The sequence below is a fragment of the Pan troglodytes genome, chromosome 4 (assembly GCF_028858775.2).
Source record: "Pan troglodytes isolate AG18354 chromosome 4, NHGRI_mPanTro3-v2.0_pri, whole genome shotgun sequence".
Taxonomy (NCBI): domain Eukaryota; kingdom Metazoa; phylum Chordata; class Mammalia; order Primates; family Hominidae; genus Pan; species Pan troglodytes.
Window position 1 is genome coordinate 148,655,147 of NC_072402.2, and position 18,819 is coordinate 148,673,965.

At 37.0% G+C, this 18,819-nt stretch overlaps 1 pseudogene; it reads right to left on the bottom strand.

The window, feature by feature from the left end:
* Positions 1 to 2,710: 2,710 nt before the first annotated feature.
* LOC471701 (zinc finger protein 300-like) lies at positions 2,711 to 18,047 on the bottom strand (annotated as a pseudogene).
* Between the last annotated feature and the right edge of the window lie 772 nt (positions 18,048 to 18,819).

An 18,819-nucleotide genomic window follows, 5' to 3' on the forward strand; every position in this document is an offset into this window, starting at 1 on the left:
TTGAAGATGTATTAGTTTTAGTAGTGTAATATTTCCCTAATTTTTAAATAATCCTTGTGTACTTCTAAGAGTGCCTGCATTTTTGAGGAAATAACCACCTCTTACAACCTTTGCAGTTGTTCTTTGGCAGTGATAAACTTTTAGAATTTAAGCCAGCCTGGGATTCTGGATGGCCCAGCTAACAGCAAACCTGGACAGGCAGACCTTGCCACCAAGTTCTCTAAGTGTGCTGGGCTGCTGTGTGTGCTGTGAGGTGAAGTGGAACTGCTCAATGTGCTCCATTGTCTGATGGGGCCACTGGCCAGACTCCAGTCAGGCAGAGCTGCTGTATGGGCTTTGCAGGTTGATTGAATAGAGTTTCAGGCTGTCTTTCCTGACTGGGTTGTAGTGCTGTTTAGAATCTGGAAGTGGGCAGGCCTATGAGCTGGGCTACAAGGTTGGGTGAGGTCTCTGGAATCACCACTTGACTGCTGGGGATTGGTGGAGTCATGCACTCCATCCGCAGATACAGTTCTGCACTTGCCTCCTGGCCTTGGGAGTGCTTAAGCGAGCTCTGGGGTTTAGTGGAGCCCCCAATAGGATGCTGGGTTTGGATGGGGTCAGCGACTCCCTTCCACAAATATTTGTGAACCTGCACTTGCCTCCCAGCATCAGAAATGCTCAAGCAGAGCCCCAGGTCCTGGTGGAGAAGCTGGCTAAGGACTGATGCCTGGAAAAGCTGTAGGACTGTGCATCCTTGTAGAGTAATGCTGTTGGCAAGTTTCTGTGATGAAGCATCTCCATTGTCCAGAATGCAGAGCCACTGTCAAGACACTGGTCACTGTGAACCCCATCCCCACCTTTTGTTTCTAACTGACCCCAGGTGGTCTATCCCTGCTGATATCCTCAATGTTCTGTTTAGGGCAAGATAAGGTCTGGCATCCTGTAATGGGTCCCAGAATGGTGGGGAAGCAAAATATTCATCTTCAACTTTTTTTCCCACTGTAGAAACCATAGGTCCTGGGGAATCCTCTTTGTGTGGTGCTGTGCCAAAGTGAGGGAGGGGTGACACCACTAAAGTGAAACCATTCTTCTATTTTTTTCTGAGACAAAGTTTCACTCTTGTTGTCCAGGCTGGAATGCAATGGTGCAATCTCGGCTCACCGCAACCTCTGCCTTCCAGGTTCAAGCGGTTCTCCTGCCTCAGCCTCCCGAGTAGCTGGGATTACAGGCACCTGCCATCACACCCAGCTAATTTTGTATTTTTAGTAGAGATGGGGTTTCTCCATGTTGGCCAGGCTGGTCTCGAACTCCCGACCTCAGGTGATCCGCCCGCCTCGGCCTCCCAGTGTTGAGATTACAGGTGTGAGCCACCACGCCCAGCTGAAACCATTCTTTTTAACCTTCAGATTTTTTCAGTTCTGCAATCCAAGGGGCACCTCAAACTTACTCCTTTGCTCTGGGATATTTACAAAGATATGTCTGTCTATGGATAGTTGCTACTTGATTTCTGTGAGGGAGATTAGAGCCAGAGAATTTCTATTCTGTCATCTTGCTGACATCACTCCAGGAGAAAATTACCAATACATACAACAAATTGGATGAATCTCCAGGGAATAATGCTGAGTAAGAAAAGCTGTACTCAAAGATCACATACCATATGATTCCATTTATAGTACATTCTTTAAATGACACAATTGTAGAAATGAAGATTAGTGGTCACTAGGGATCAGGTGCTGAGGGACAGATAGAGGTGAGTGTGGCTATGAAAGGGCTATATGAGGGATCCTTGTGGTGATGGAACCGATCTGTAACTTGGCTAGCAATATCAGGATCCTACTTTTGTTTTTGCAAACTGCTACCATGGTGGGAAATTGTTTATGGCAGGAGAGCTAATCACATCCCAATTCATTTTGGTATTGGATCTTTGAGTTTTCCATTTGCTTGTTGCTAATATATAACCATATAATTGTTTTTTATAACAAACTTTGGATCCTGTAATATTATGAAACTATCTTACTAGTTCTAGAACTTTCTTGTAGATTCTTTAGAATTTCTGGTTACACTGTCAGTCTCTCCATCATTGCCTTTCACCTCAGATAAGGGCCTGATTGATGTCATTTGTATTTCTCAGAACAGGTTCTTTTCAGGGGTAGACCAGAACAGTGAGACATCCACTCCTGAAAGACTTTCTCTTGAAAGATAACTAGAATACTTAGCCCATCCTCCCTCCCCCTTGTTTGTCTAAATTCTACATAGATAGGAACCTTGTGATAGGTTTTCCCCCTCATGTCTGTTGAAGTTTCACCAACTGGAAATTACTTATGTGTCATCCTTACCTGGCATGGAATATTTATAAATGAGTGTCTCTTTCTACAAGAAAAATTTTACATATACCTTTAGGAGTGCATGGCAAGTCCCTTCCCTCAAATACAATTTCTAGATATTGGCATTTTCAAATGCAGACTTTCTTGATGTCCTCTATAGTGAAGAACTGCATAACCAAAATTATACTAGGCTAACATTAACAATCTTACACATATCTGATTGTTATGTAGTATAATCAGGAGCACATAACTTCAAAAGAGATGTACATGCAATTCGTTCTGTTATGCTAATCATTCATTTCTCAATTTAAAAACTTTTATATGCCATAGTGAAAATGCCCATCATTTACGTATTGACTTCTCTATTATCTTTGATAAAGAATGAAATACATTAGGAACATGAGTTCACTTGTAAAATTTTATCAACAAAGATGTAGTCCCCAAAATCATCAAATCCATTGGTTGTTGCACTATCTATTAAGGCTTGAACTGACCCTGAAGGCTTTTCTGTGTTCAGACCATTCTTATGATTTCATTAGTGTATGAATTCTCTGATGTACAGTGAGTTGGGACTTCTGGATGAAGGCCTTCCCAACACAGTACATCGATCAGGTTTCTCTCCAGTATGAATTATCTGATGTACAACAAGGTCTGACTTCTGAGAAAAGGCCTTTCCACATTCAGCACATATGTAAGGTTTCTCTCCTGTATGAATTCACCAATGCCCTGGGAGGTGAGACTTCTGAGAGAAGGCTTTCCCACATTCAGAACATACATAAGGTTTTTCTCCCGTGTGAATTCTCTGATGTCCAATGAGATGTGACTGCTGACAGAAGGATTTTCCACATTTGGTACATTTATAGGGTTTCTCTCCAGTGTGGGTTCTCTGATGTATGATGAGTTGTGACTTGCGAGAGAATGTTTTCCCACATTCTGTACATTCATACGGTTTCTCCCCAGTATGAATTATCTGATGTATAATGAGTTCTGACTTCCTGCTGAAGGCTTCCTCACATTGAGCACATTTGTAGGGTTTCTCACCAGTGTGAATTCTTTAATGTATAAAACAGAATGCTTTCCCACATTCAGTACACTTACATGGCTTCTCTCCAGTATGAGCTCTGTGATGTATAATCAGCTGTGACTCTGGGAAAAGGCTTTCCCACACTCTACATTCATAGGGCTTTTCCCCAGTATGTATTCTCTGATGTATAATGAGGGGCGATTTCTGGGAGAAGGCTTTCTCACATTCACTACATTCATATGGTTTTTCCCCAGAGTGAACTCTCTGATGTATAATGACGGATGATTTCTGAGAAAAGCCTTTTCCACATTCAGAACAATCATAAGGTTTCTCCCCAGTATGAGTTCTCTGATGTGCAATAAGGTGTGACTTCTCACTGAAGGCTTTTCCACATGCACCACAATCATAAGGTTTCTCTCCAGTATGAATTCTTTGATGTATAATAATCTGTGACTTCTTGAGAAAGGATTTTCCACATTCAACACATACATAGGTCTTCTCCCCAGTTTCAACATTCACATAATGAATAAGAGATTGTTTATTGCTAAGAATCTTTCCACAATGAGTAGCTTCACAGTGTATCATTCCACTATGAATTTTTTCATGCTTAGAATAGCAAGAATTGTAGGTAGGTGTTTTCCCACATCTAAAATTCTCATCAATGTTTTTTCTTGCAAAATTCCTATTATAACTCACTAGGTTAATATTTGGTTTCAAGGTCTTTTCAAATGAATCACACTTACACAGTCTTTGTTTTGAAGTATCTAGGTCTGTGCAGTCATGAAATATTTTTCCAAATATATTATATGGATGACCTGACTCTTCAGATATTCTTTTGTTGTTGATGACTACAACTTGCCTGACAAATTTGTCTCAGTTTTCCTGATCTCTCTCCAGCTGGTCATCACCTTGCCAGACTTTTAAAATGGAGTACAATGAACGACCCCCTGTAATACTTTCCAGTGTCTCCTTATGGAAGAAAACATCTCCAAATATATCCAGTTGAGGGGTGTCAAGTCTACTCTCTCTGTCTGAAAAAAAATAAAATAAAACAGATATAATAAAGATTTAGTCCTCTACTCAGAAAACAAATATAATATGAAATAAAATGATTTTTAAAACACCAAATCAGAGCAATGAGAAATTAGAAAGACAGGCCACAAATTGTAAAATGTTTATTAATCAAAAACTGTTATTTCATTGGGTAAGAAAGTAAAGTTATGGCATTCTTTCCTAGGTTTTCTGCAACTATCACCCGTAGTTCATGTGGCATTAAAAACAGAGGTGAGAAACCCAGTTTGACACTATAGTAGAGTGGCTAAATATTTAACAAGGAGAAACTGGAAGCAACAGAGTCATTAAAAAACTGAAATAATAGGCTGGACACATGACCTGAAATTCCAGCACGTTGGGAGGTAGAGGCAGGAGGATCATTTGAGCTACAAGTTTGGGAGCAGCCTGGGCAACATAGTGAGACCTGTCTCTTTGTAAACAAAAAAACAAACAAACAAAAAACAAATCTGAAATAACAAACTCTTCATATATCCCCACCAGGTTGCTAAAACGTTTCTGCAAGAAGACCCTAGAGAGTCAAGCAATGATTGAAAATCTAGAAAGACTTGCAAACTTGCTATACCTTTGAAGTGTTCTAATCCATGCACAATTTAGGTGTCAATGTGTGGAAGCTTTACTGGCTTTTGATGTCTAATATAACCTCTGTCCAAATCACTAGTTCATCTCTATTTTATGCAGGGGCAGGGGAGTCCACTGGGGGCCAGGATTTTAAAAATAAAATAAATATATAAAAAAATAAGCAGAGACATCAGCAATAGCACACCATCGGGAAAACAGATGTCATAGTTTGATTCTGAATAAATTATCTGTAAAATAAAACCTCCACTGTCAGAAGAACAAGAAGAGTCCAGAATACTACAACAAATTATCTCCAATGTACAGTTTTCAACCTAAAGTTACTAGACATGTAAAGAAGCAGAAAACTGTAACCCATACTCAGGAAGAAAATCAATAGAAATGCTCCAAGTGGGCACAGATGTTCGATTTAGCAAAGACTTCAAAGAAGCTACTGTAAATATATTAAAATAACTAAAGAAAACCATACTAAAGGATTAGTAAAGAACTAGATACTTTCAAAGAAGAAAAAAGTATATAACAATAAAGAGTGGTAGTAAACAAAATTTTAAGAGCAATGGAACTGGTCTATATTATGATTGTGATGGTAGCTAAATGAATCTATGCCATTGTCAAAATTTAAAGAAAGAGTACACTTCATTTTATGTAAACTTAAAAATAAATTTAAAGAGAAAAGAACCAAATGGAAATTCTAAGGTTAAAATGAAAATTCCACCAGATGAGCTCCTTGGTAGATTTGAAAAAGTAGATGAGAAAATCAGAATCAGTAAACTTGAAGACCACTAGAAATTATCCAATCCAAAGGGCAAAATGAAAAAAAAAATTTAAGAAAATTAAGCATAACATCAGAGATCTGGGAAACAATATTAAGCATTTCAGCACATGTGTAGGAAAGAGGTGGAAAACATATTTGAAAAAATGTCTGAGATATTACCAAATTGGCTAGAAAGCAGTAACTTACAGATCCAAGAAACTGAATAAACCACAGGTAGGATACCTAGACACATAACAATTAAGCTACTGAAAAATAAAGACAAAGAAAATCTTGAAAGCAGCAAGAGGAAAATAACACCTCATACATAGGAGAATAATAGAATTGTCAGTTGACTTTTCTTTTTTCTTTTTCTTTTTTTTTTTTTTTTTGAGATGGAGTCTTGCTGTGTTGCCCAGGCTAGAATGCAGTGGCATGATCTTGCCTCACTGGAACCTGTGCCTCCTGGTTTCAAGTGATTCTCCTGCCTCAGCCTCTTGAGTAGCTGGGATTACACATGCCTGCCACTGCGCCTGGCTAATGTTTGTATTTTCAGTAGAGATGGGGTTTCACCATCTTGGCCAGGCTGGTCTCGAACTCCTGACCTTGTGATCCACCCGCCTTGGCCTCTCAAAGTGCTGGGATTACAGGCATGAGCCACCATGCCTGGCCTCAGTTGATTTTTCAAGAACAAAAAATGGAGGCCAGAAAACACTGGAATAACATATTAAAAGTGTCGAAGGAAAACAACTTGTCAACCAAGAATACTATATTCAATGAAAATCTCCCTTAAAAATGATGGCAAAATGAAGGCATTTCAGATAAACAAAAATATGTTGCCAGGAGAACAGATCTACCATCTAGCTGAATATCAATGGTATCTCAAATACACAGGATTTTACATTTTTTTAAATATGCAGGTGCTACAGTTTGAATGCCCCTCACAGTTCATGTGTTGGAAACTTAATTCCCAATGCAACAGTGTTGAGAGTTGGGACCTTCAAGAGGTGATTATGTCATGAGAGCTCTGCCCTCATGAATGCTTTAATGTTGTCACAGGAGTGGGTTAGTTTTCGTGAGAGGCAGTTCATGATAACAGTATGAGTTCAGCTCCCTTCCTTTTACTCTGATACGTTCTGTTGCTATTCTGCCTTCTGCCATGCAGCATGAAGGCTCTCACCCAGATGTCAGAGCCATGCTTCTGGAATTCCCAGGCTCCAGAATCATGAGCCAAATACATTTCTGTTCATTGTAAATTTCCCAGTCTGTTATAACAGCAGAAAATGGACTAACACAGTAGGTAAACTGAATGTAAACACTTTTTTCTCTTTTCTTCTAATTTTGTTAAAAGACTTTCAAAAGCAAATATAACACTGTGTTGTTGAATTTATGACAAATATATATGACCACAAAGGACAAAGGAGTACAGGAGGGTCGAGAAGGGTAGGGAATGGAGCTATGCTAGTGCAAAATTTCTATATTTTTTCCAAGAAAAAAAAAGCAGCATTAACTTGAAGTAGGTTGTAAGAGGCCAAATATCATATTGTAATCCCTAGAAAAACATTCTCCTCACACACAAAAAACAAAAGACATTTCCAGATAAACACAGAACTACAGCTAAAAATTTAACAGAGGAATTAATATACTAAAAAGTATTTCTTTCAAAGAAAACAATAAAAGAAAAAGAGGCCAAAAATCAAATTAAACCAGTAGTAAAATGGAAAGGACAAATCAAATCAATAATGAAATTAACTGGGAATGCAATAATACTCTAATCAAAAGACAGAAATTGTAGACTGGATAAAACAGTAAGAACCAACTATATGTTGTCTAAAAGACATTCACTTTAAAAGCTTGAAAATGAAAGGATAGGAAAAGTTACCACACAAATTGTGTTTTAGAGTTGGAGTAGCTGTGTTAGTATCACAAAATATACACTTTAAGACAACAAATATTATTAGAATGAAAGGTACATTTCAAATGATGCTGCCAAAGGATTACTACAGCAAAAAGATGTAACAATGATAAATGTATATCACCTATAGAAAGAGCCCCACAATACATAAAACTAAAACTGAGAAAAATAAAAGAAAAAATGAGACAAATTAACAATTACAGCTAGTGATTTTAATACTCCTCTTAACAATTATTTATTTTAAAAGTAGACAAAACACCAATAAGTATCAACCAATCTGATCTAATCAACATCTATAAACACCCATCTAATAACAAAATACACTTTCACTTCAAGGACACATGGATATTCATCAGAATAGACTGTATTCTTGACCTGAAAACACATTGCAATGATTTTATAAGAATGGAAATCATTCAGAGTATATTAACCAACCATAATGGAATTAATTAGAAATAAATAATAAAAAGACATCTCAGAAGTCCCCCCAAATATTAGAAAATTAAACACACTTATAAAATAACCTATGTGTCAATGAGAAAGTCAAAAGAGGAATTAGAAAGTAACTTGAATTTAATTAATATGAGAACACAAAATGTCAAAATTTGTGAGATAAAACTAAAGCAGTGCTTAGAGAAAAAAATATATAGATACAGGTAGTCCTTACTTTGCAGAATTCTGACATGCAGGAATTTCAGTTACCACAGGTTAGCTAAATAATGCCAGTCTGCCAGCAACACAGTTCAAACTTCAATATAGTATCTGTGAATAATGGCATGGAGTACAAACTATACTGCTAGCTCTTCAGTCTACAAATCATTATGTATGTAACAGATATACATCATGATCAGTGACCAGTCATTTCACTTATTTCAAAGTCTGTCAATGATTATTAGTTACACATCTGTCATCCAGTATGCTCACAGAGAGCAAAGTGTGTAGTTTATGTTCCTTGCTTGTCTCCCAGTGATAAGCCCACATGAAATTTTATAAAAACTGATAATTAGAAGAGTGAATTGGACAACAAAGATAAAAATTCAGCAAGGAAACAACATTAACAATATTGTTTTTGAGTAGAAGATGGCTGACTGGAAATGTCGACACTGCTGCCATTCAAGAGACTTTAGATACAAAGCTAGAGGAATTGAGTAAAAGCAAACTTATTAACTTACTATAAATATAAAAACTGGTTGTGATGACAAGGACAAAGGTAGTGCAAAGAAAGTGATGTCATAAAAAAAAATCTTCACATAAACTCCTGGACATATTTCACAATATTGTAAGCACAAAGGATAAAATGTTGGAATGGATCCAAACTTAGAAAGGATTAAGACAATTCACCTAGGTATAGAAAACATGCTCATTCCATATCATAAGTTATACAAGAAGATGGCAAACACTGTTAAAACTACTCTTCACAAGTTTTTTGGGGAAAAAAAACACATTCAAAATGCTGCCAATGTTTTAAATTTCAGGGTAATAAATAAATATTAGTTTTACTGTGTTTTCATTTCCTATATATTTATAACAAACAGTAAAACAGCTTTTAAAGTTTTGGAAAAAATTCTTAATGGTCACAAAACCATTGTAATTTTTCCCACTGATTATGAAGATTACTTTGCAAAGTTTCAGCTTCAATAGTCATTTTTATGGTTCCCCATTACCACACAAAACAAGGACTACCTCTATTTAAATGCTTATATTAGCCAACAAAAAGGTTTCAAATCATTGATTAAGCTTTGAACTTAAAAAGCTAGGGGAAAAAAAAGAGCAAATTAAACCCAAAGTAAGTAGAAAGGAAAAAACATCAAGGTCAGAATGGAAATCAATGAAATAAAAAACAGACAAACAACAGATAAAAATTAGTGAAATCAAAACCTAATTATTTTTAAAAATTAATTAAATTGATATATTTTAGCTACTGGTGAAGCAAAAGAGAGAAGACATAAAGTAGCAATATCAGGGATTAAAGACATCTAAAGATGCTACAAACATAAATGACCAATAAAAGAATATTATGAAAAAGTTTATGTCAATGACTTTGACAATTTAGATGAAATTTTAAAATTCCTTGAAAGACACAGATTACCAAAGCTGACTCAAGAACAAGTAGATAATCTGAATAGATTTATATCAAGGAAAGAAACTTAGCAAATAAAAATCTTCCCACGAACAAAAGTCCAGACTTAGACTAGTAAACTCTATCACTGTAATAAGGCATACCACGAGTATAACAGCTTTTCTGGGTTCTATGAGTCCTCCTAGCAAATCATCAAACCAATGGTGGTCTTGCAGACCCCCTACATAACTAGCAAAGAAATCCAGCAACATATAAAAATAATTATACACCATGACCAAGTGAGATTTGTCTAGGAATATAAAGTTAGTTTACTATCCCCCAATTGATTACAAATCAATAAAACACTATATAAATAGAGCACCTTAATAAAAGCAGAAAATGCATTTGTCAAAATCCAACACATTTTCATGATAAAAGCACTCAACAAACTAGGAGTAGAAGAAAACTTCCTCAAACTGATAAAGGGCATCTAGGAAGAACCTACAGCTAGTATCATACTTAACGATGAAACACTAGTTGTCTCCCCATATGATTAAGAACAAGGCAAGGATGTCCATTTTCACTATTCTATTTAACATTGTACTGGAGGTTCTAACCAAGAAAAAAAATTAAAAAGCATCCAATATGGACAGAAATATTTAAAACTGTCTTTATCTGTAGATGACAAAATCTTTATCCAGAAAATCCTAAGGAATCAACTAAGAAACAATTAGAACTAATAAGTGAGTTTAGTAAGGGTCAAGATACCAGACCAATATACAAAAATCAACTGTATTTCCATATTCTTGCCATGAGCAATCTGAAAATGAAATTAAGGAAACAATTCCATTTACAATAACATCAAATAGAATAACACAACTTATACTCTGAAAACTATAAAACATTATTGGAGGAACTAAAGTTCTAAATAAATGGCAAAACATCTTGCATTCATGGGTCAAAAGACTTAATATTAAGATGGTAAAACTCCTCAAACAGATCTGTAAGTGCAATGCAATCCCTATGAGAACCCAAAGGAGTTTATTTGTAGAACTGATACACTGATTCTAAAATTCATATGGAATTGCAAGGAGCCCTAGTCAAAATAATCTTGAAAAAGAACACCGTTGGAGAAATGACACTTCTGTTTGAAAACTTACTATGAACACAATAATCAAGAGAGTATGGTACTGGCATAAGGATAGATAAACAGATGAATAGAATATTATTAGGAATCCAAAAATAAAACCTTAAATTTATGGTCAATTGACTTTTGACAAGGGTACCAAGACTCCTAAATGGGAAAGGAATAGTCTTCAACAAATGGTGCTGAAGTAACTGGATAGCTTCATGCAAAAGAAGGAAGTTGGAACTTTACACCATATGCAAAAATTAAAATGGATCAAAGACTAAATGTAAGAGCTGAAATTATAAAACTCTTAGGAAAAAAAACCCACAGGGGTAAATCTTCATGACCTTGGATTTGGAAATGGATTCTTAGATTTGACACCAAAAGCATGAACAACAAAAGAAAAGAACAGTCTTCAATCAGTGGTGCTGAAATAACTGGATAGCTACATGCAAAAAAAGGAAGTTGGAACTTTATATGCAAAAAATAACTCAAAATGGACTCTACGCTAATGGGTGTGAAGTGCCATCTCATTGTTGTCTGGATTTGCAGTTCTCTGATGATGAGCATCTTTTCATGTGCTTATTAGTCATTTGTACACCTTTGGAGAAATGTCTATTCAGATCCTTTACTCATTTTTGAATTGGATTCTTTGCCTTTTATTATTGAGTAATGGAAGTTCATTATATTCTTTTAGGTTGGTGCAAAAGTAATTGTGGTTTTTGCAATAGGTATAAGTCCCTTATCAGATGTGTGATTTGCAAATAGTTTCTCCCATTCTGTGGCTTGTCTTTTCACTTTCTTAATAATGTCCTTTGAAGCACAAGAGTTTATAATTTTGATGAAGTCCAGTTTTTAAATTTTTTCTTTTGTTGTTCATGCTTTTGGTGTCAAATCCAGGAATCCATTTCCAAATCCAAGGTCATGAAGATTTACCCCTGTGGGTTTTTTTTTTTTTCCTAAGAGTTTTATAACTTTAGCTCTTACATTTAGTCTTTGATCCATTTTAAGTTAATTTTTACCTATGGTGTAAGTTCCAACTAACTTCTTTTGCATGTAGCTATCCAGTTATTTCAGCACCATTTATTGAAGACTATTCTTTTCTTTTGTTGCTCATACTTTTGGTGTGAAAATCAGAGAGATAGCGATAAGATCGCACTTCACACCCATTACTGTAGTTAGAATCAAAAATGGGCAAAGGATCTGAATAGACATTTCTCCAAAGAAGGTATACAAATGACTAATAAGCACATGAAAAAATGCTCATCATCAGAGGACTGCAAATCAAGACAACAATGAGACAGCACTTCACACCCATTACTGTAGTTAGAGTCCAAAAGGAGAAACTGGTAACCTCAGACCCTGCTGGAGGAAAATATAAAATAGAGCAGCCACTTTTTGGAAAACATCTGGCAATTCCTCAAATGGTTAACTACAAAATTACTGTATAACTTAGGAATTCCACTCCTAGGTACATACCAAAGAAAAAATAAAACATATGTCCACATCAAAACTTGTAGTTAGTTGACCGTTTACAGCAGCATCATTCATAACAGCTAAATGCTGGAAATAACCCAAATGTCCATCAACTGATGAATGGATACACAAAATGTCATATATCCATACAATGAGATATTATTCAGCCAAAAAAAGGAATGAAGTACTGATACTTGTGGATGAACTTTGCAAATATCATGTTTAGAAAAGGAACCCAGTCAAAAAAGACCACATATTATATGGCTCATTTTATATAAAATGTCCAGAATAGGCAAATCTATTGAAACAGAGAGATTAGTGGTTGCTTGGGGCTATGGAGAAATTGAATAGAGGGGTGATAGCTAAAGGGTACAGGGTTTCTTTTGAGGTGATGAAAGTGTCCTAAAATTGACTATGGTGATGGTTGCACATATATATGAATATACTAAAAATCACTCAGTTGTTTACTTTTAATGGGTGAATTGTATGTCATGTGAGTTATGTCTCGGCTGTATATAACAACAAAAAATGTCAGGGTAATATAGCTTGAATCTCTGTCTCCTCCAAATCTGATGTTGAAATCTGATCATCAATATTAGAGGCGGGACTTAGTGGGAGGTATTTGGGTCATTTGGGGATCCCTCATGAAGGGCCTGATGCTGTCCTTGCAGTAATGAGTTCTTGCTTTATTAATTCCCTTAAGAACTGATTGTTAACAAGAGCCTGGGACCTCCCTCACCAGCCCCCCAACCCACCATATAATGCCTGCTCCCCTTCACCTTCTGCCATGAGCGGAAGTTTTGTATGGCTTGTGGAACCATGAGACAAATAAACCTCTTTTTTTTATACATTCCCCAGCCTCAGGCACTCCTTTATAGCAATACAAATGGCTTAAGATAGTATGGCTAATAAAACATTAACTATGTGTATCATCCACACTGTGTATCCAAGCTTATATTCCACTACCCCCTAATAAATATCTCTGACTGAAGTCAAGTAAGCCTAGCGAATTTCCATCAGAAAAGTTATGTTAATTCCTAACTAAAGATTTATAGAAGTCCTTCTTCCTACAGGCTCTTGCCCTCCTTCTGCCTAAGCCACACTGAGGATATGATTCAGAGCAGCTGCTACATGCTCTGAAAAATACCTTCTTAAATTTTGCCACATCTCTTCAAACTATAATTTTCACAAACTCCTAAAACATAACTATATTTGACATGTAATTTTATGCAGCCATGAATCATGATGACTTACCTTTTCTTGTACAACCTATGTTCCTGAAAGGCATTTGTTTCTATTGCCTTTGAATTTCTTTTAGGAAGACACTAAAGTTATGATTGTTGAGTGAACCAAAAATAAATACCTCTTTTTGTACATGGCTCACTATTAATGAGTTAGTTGTTGAATGCCTACTACATGCTCTCCACAGGAGCAAGAAGAAATAGGAGATAGTAATCTGGGTGGAGATCTAAGCCTCAGCCATAAGCCAGTTAAAAATAAAATAAAGCAACTGAGCATTTATTTTTCTTGTCTCCCATCTGCCACATTTTCACCTGGATAGATCCAATTTGGTATGTATCTCTTTATGATCCATGGCTCTTCTCCTTGTTCCAACTTGGAGATGACATCTGGTTTGGAAACTGGATATCCTATTATAGAGAAATCATAAAGGAATTGGGTTGACTACACTGTAGAAAGAAGAGAAAGTGCAGTTGCAGGAGCCCACAATAAGCTGTCCAAGTGACCCTCTGCAAAGTAAAGAACTTTCACTAGAGAAAGGAAAAAGCACAAAGTCATTATAGGTCAGGAACCCACCTAACCCAATCAGATAAGGGAGAGCCACTTGATTGGACAACTCTGAGTTATTCAGGGGAGCCATCCTTACCCATTGAGACCAGGTGGCTATAGATCTCCAGCATCACATCCCTGTACAGGGTCCTCTGAGCATAGTCCAGTTGCTGCCACTCCTCCTGGGTGAAATCCACAGCCACATCCTCAAATGACACTGGACCCTATAACAGTACATTCTTGCTCAATCAGAAGCGATCATTCTCATTATTTCCACTATAGTTTGCAAAACCATGTGCCTAATTCTATATCATGCCTTCTGAGAAAAATGATGTAAAATTTTGTCTTTAGCAAAAAACAGTCAGACACATCAGGAGAATAGAAAAGCAAGAAGAAACCTAATCACAAATGGGAATTTAATAAATAATAAAGGAAGCATTTCTAATAAGTAAGTTATTCAACAAATGGTATTGGGAAAACTAGATAGCTATCAGAAAAAGTTGAGAATTTTCATTTTTAAAACAATAGAATCAGTAATTTCCACTGCACACCCAGCACAAATTATTAATATGGATATCCCAAGAGGAAGGAAGAAGTGAAAGGCCATTTCATTTTTAAATTTTTTACCTTTATTATATTGTTTTAAATGTTTACACCAATTATACATAACTTGAGCCAGGAAAAAAATAGTAAAATGACTTTATACATTTAAGAGCAGAGAAAGAAATGACTTTAAGTTGGGGAACTTAAATAAGGGTTCCCCACAACTTTAAGGGAACAGCCCCACAAACCCTGAAACTATAGCAAAAGCTATGGAGAATCTGAGACTTCTGCACTCGAAGCCTTTGCCAGTGAATCATAACTAAATCTAAAATAAATATATTAAGACACAACTACAAAAATATCTATTGATACATTTATATAGGAGTTTAGGTAAGGATAGCACCTATAGAAGGACTCCCCCCAAAAAATAAATTTATTTTACTCCTAAAGGCAGGAAATATTTTCTTCTCATTGAAAATTCAGCTAATTTCCCTTTGTGGAGAATGAAAATCTTGTTTATCATGTCCTCTATCTTTCCACTGGGACTGCTATAAAGATCAGACACATTCATACCTTATATACTTTGGTAAAATACAGTGATATGAACATACTATATGTATATATATATGTGTATATATATGTGTATATATATACACATATATATATATTTGTACTCTAATAGTGGTTTTATAAGGTTTAAACCACATAATTGGCATATTACGTAGAAGCTGTTTCCAAATCTTTATCATTTGTTCTCTCTACATCTTCTTAATCCTAATTTTTAGCTTTCTGTATTTTTCCATTTGATTGCATGGTAACCAAGTACAAAATAAGCAGCTCACCTGAGACCTGATCATTTTCTGCTTCCCTTCCGATAGGGCAGAGGTCTGAGGAATCAGGTCTGGAAGAAAGAATGGAGTTTTTATGGGCCAGAACTAACATTCACCAGTCTCTAAACAACCACCACCAGAAGTCAGGTAGCTGATAGGCCATCCTGTGGGAGAAGGTCGTTTGACCCTTATAGCAAACACCATGTGAAGGAGGTATCCACCTTTAGTCCTTTTGTGACTATGATATGATCATACAGAACTAGGTGTATAATTTGATCACATAGGGCAAGGTGTATTTTTAATTAGATAAATGCAGATATGTTTCCTGTGGATTTACAAACACCTAATTGTTCCCCTTTGAACCAGCAATTCTATTTGAATTTCTATTTGTAGAACTATCTAAAGACAATAATCATGGATATCATGGAGAAATATATATTTAACTGCAGATGTTCCCTGGAGACAAGAATGGGAGTGACCAAGAGGAAAATTAAGGAGTGTATTCCCTTATTTCCTAAACCAAAGCAGCCTACAAAATTCTAAGAGCTCTGTTATGGACTGAATGTTTGTCCCTCCAAAATTCAAATGTTGCAATTCTAATGTGATTGTATTGGGAAGTGGGGTCTTTGGGAGGTAATTAGGTCATGAAATGAGAGCCCTCATAAATGGGATTAATGCCCTTACAACAGGAAACATCAGAGAGATGATTTGTCTCTTGGCCTTGTGAGGATACAATGAGAAGTTTACAAAACAGGAAAAGTGCTATCAGCAAACACTAGACCTGCTGGCACCTTGATCTTGAACTTCTCTGCCTCCAGAAATGTGAGAAATAAATGTTTGCTGTTTAAGGTCCTCCATCTGTGGCATTCTGTTACAGCAGCCCAAACTGAGTAAGACAAGCTCTTTTATATTTTACTCCAAACCAGCAAATTCTCTTGATAAATCAATATTTGTGGATTAAAATTGCTGATTTTAAGATTTCTTTGGTTTAAATTTTTATTGCTGATTTTAAGATTTCTTTGGTTTAAATTTTTATTGCTGATTTTCAACAAGGCAGTTGCCTGTATAAAAAATTACTGACAGGTTGGAACAATAAACGGGAATATACTACAATGCAGGAAAGTACTTAGCTGGTAAACTCTTTTCAGTCTGGGATAGATCATGCAGACAGAGCTGAACTCATTCAGAGCAAGGGGGGAATATCATGATAGAGAGATTGTTTCATTTGTGCTATCCCAGGGTTTGTCAAAATAAATCAGGAAGGAAACAATCAAATAGTCATGTTAATGTCTGAACACCCAGCCCTCCATAGAGTAAATAGCAGATGTCCAATAAATATTTGTTAAATAGAACATAAACTATTTCAGTAAACTTACGAATAAGCAAGACTGAAACTACACCTTTCATAATAAGAAAGAGAATATGCCTTAGAATGCTCTGATATCTAAGAAGCTGTCTGGCACTCACAACTCTCTTACTTAATATAAACAATTACACGAACATAAACATCACATAAGGCCGCTATGTGACCAGGATAGATCAAGACAAAAACAAGATTACTCTGACATCATGTAATGACGAAACACCAATATTGTTCAATCCACAAAATACCAATCATCCCTCTCTCCCCTCCCGTCTGCTACTTCTTTAGCTATTACTTTTACTTATTAGCTTCAGTCTAGTCTTTCCTCCTTCTAAATAAAATTTATTGAAATTCCCAGATTTTTTAAAAAATAAAAATCACTGAATTACTCTGTTTCCTAATAGCATTCAATCCAGAGTAAGACCCACTTCCTTAACCACTCCCTAAAATCACCTAACACAAAGCCAAATCCTGCAAATACTTTCTAACACATTCTTACTGATGATACATACCCCAACAGTTCCCTGTGGTGACAGGGCTGAACTGATTCATCCTAACTCAGCTTCCTAACTTATTCAACCACAGGGTATTCCTGGTTTATTTGGGCTAGAAAGAATTGACAATAATGATCCCATTCCTTTAATATTTGTTTTGATATTTATTTGAAGGATGTTTTCTTCTGTGAAGGCACGAGTTATGGAAGGGACAAGTGGTTTGAGAAAACTTCTGAAGGTTTTCAACTTGAGAGTAGTCTGTGACCTGCAGAGATTGCAAAGTGAGGCCTGTTCTAATAAGTTGGAACTAACTTTAACAGCCCTTGGCCCTTAAAATCACTGAATCGCCAGGTCCAGAAATCACAAACCCCACAGAACACATCCATCCCCACCACCATCATAGCACCGGTCATACAGGTCCATAAGTCACTGGCCACACGTACACCCCATCACTTGGCGCAGACACTCCATCCCTGACCCACAGATCACACAGCCCTCCCTGCTAATGACCCCCACATGTTCCCAACACTCATCACTAACCATCACTGAACTCATAGACCTCGTCACTGAACCCCAAGGAACCCTGCCCCAATACCAATCCCAGACTCAACCCATAAACCCCCCTGCTGACCCCTAGCTTGATTATCAGGTCCCAAAAATCCTATCACCGCTTAATGGGAACCGCTGTCACATCCATATTGGCGAACTCTCCCGCTTCCTGTTCGCGAGCCAGGTAATGGGCTCCCGAGGCTGCGCTGTTCCGTATGGGGCGATTTTGCCCATTCTTCATCTTCAGCGGCTTTGTTCAGGAGGCAACATGACTGCTCCCAGACGCTGTTTCCGCACGGGGCCGCCATTTTGAGATCCCAGGCGTCTCAGCACAAGCGGAGGACTCGCCAGGTGCTGAGCCCGAATGTGGACTGTACCACAGTGACTGCGAAGGGAGGGGAAGACGACGGCAAGGAGGCCTACTACACGAGCAGTAAGGTCCACACTTTTGCAGACAGATTTCACAGGATTGGAGAAGTTGGAGTGCTACTGTCCTCCATTTAAGGATGCTTATGTTGAAAGGCGAAGAATTTAGAATGGTACAATATTTTCGTTGGTGATTCCAATTAAACGTGTTTGTAAATGGTACGTTCTTCTCCGAGGCGTTTCCTCTGTGGGAGACTGGGGCCACCATGGTGGGAACGGTCACTTCGGGAGGGGATAACAGTAATACTGAACTTTTATTAAGAGTAATGATAAGAAACCCTCCGAGGGAGATATTACAATACTGCGCGGTAATAAGTTGCAGGGGCAAACTTTAAAAAAAGGAGGAAAATTGAGACAGGGAAGAGGAGATGGACGTACAAAATAAAGGAGAAAGTACGGAAATGAGAAAGACTAAGGGACAAAAAGACGCAAGACCTAAGAACAGAGAATGGGAAACTAAGGGACCAAGAGTGAGAGACTGGGGACAGAGGCAAGGGGACGACGGAGAGGGGAGAA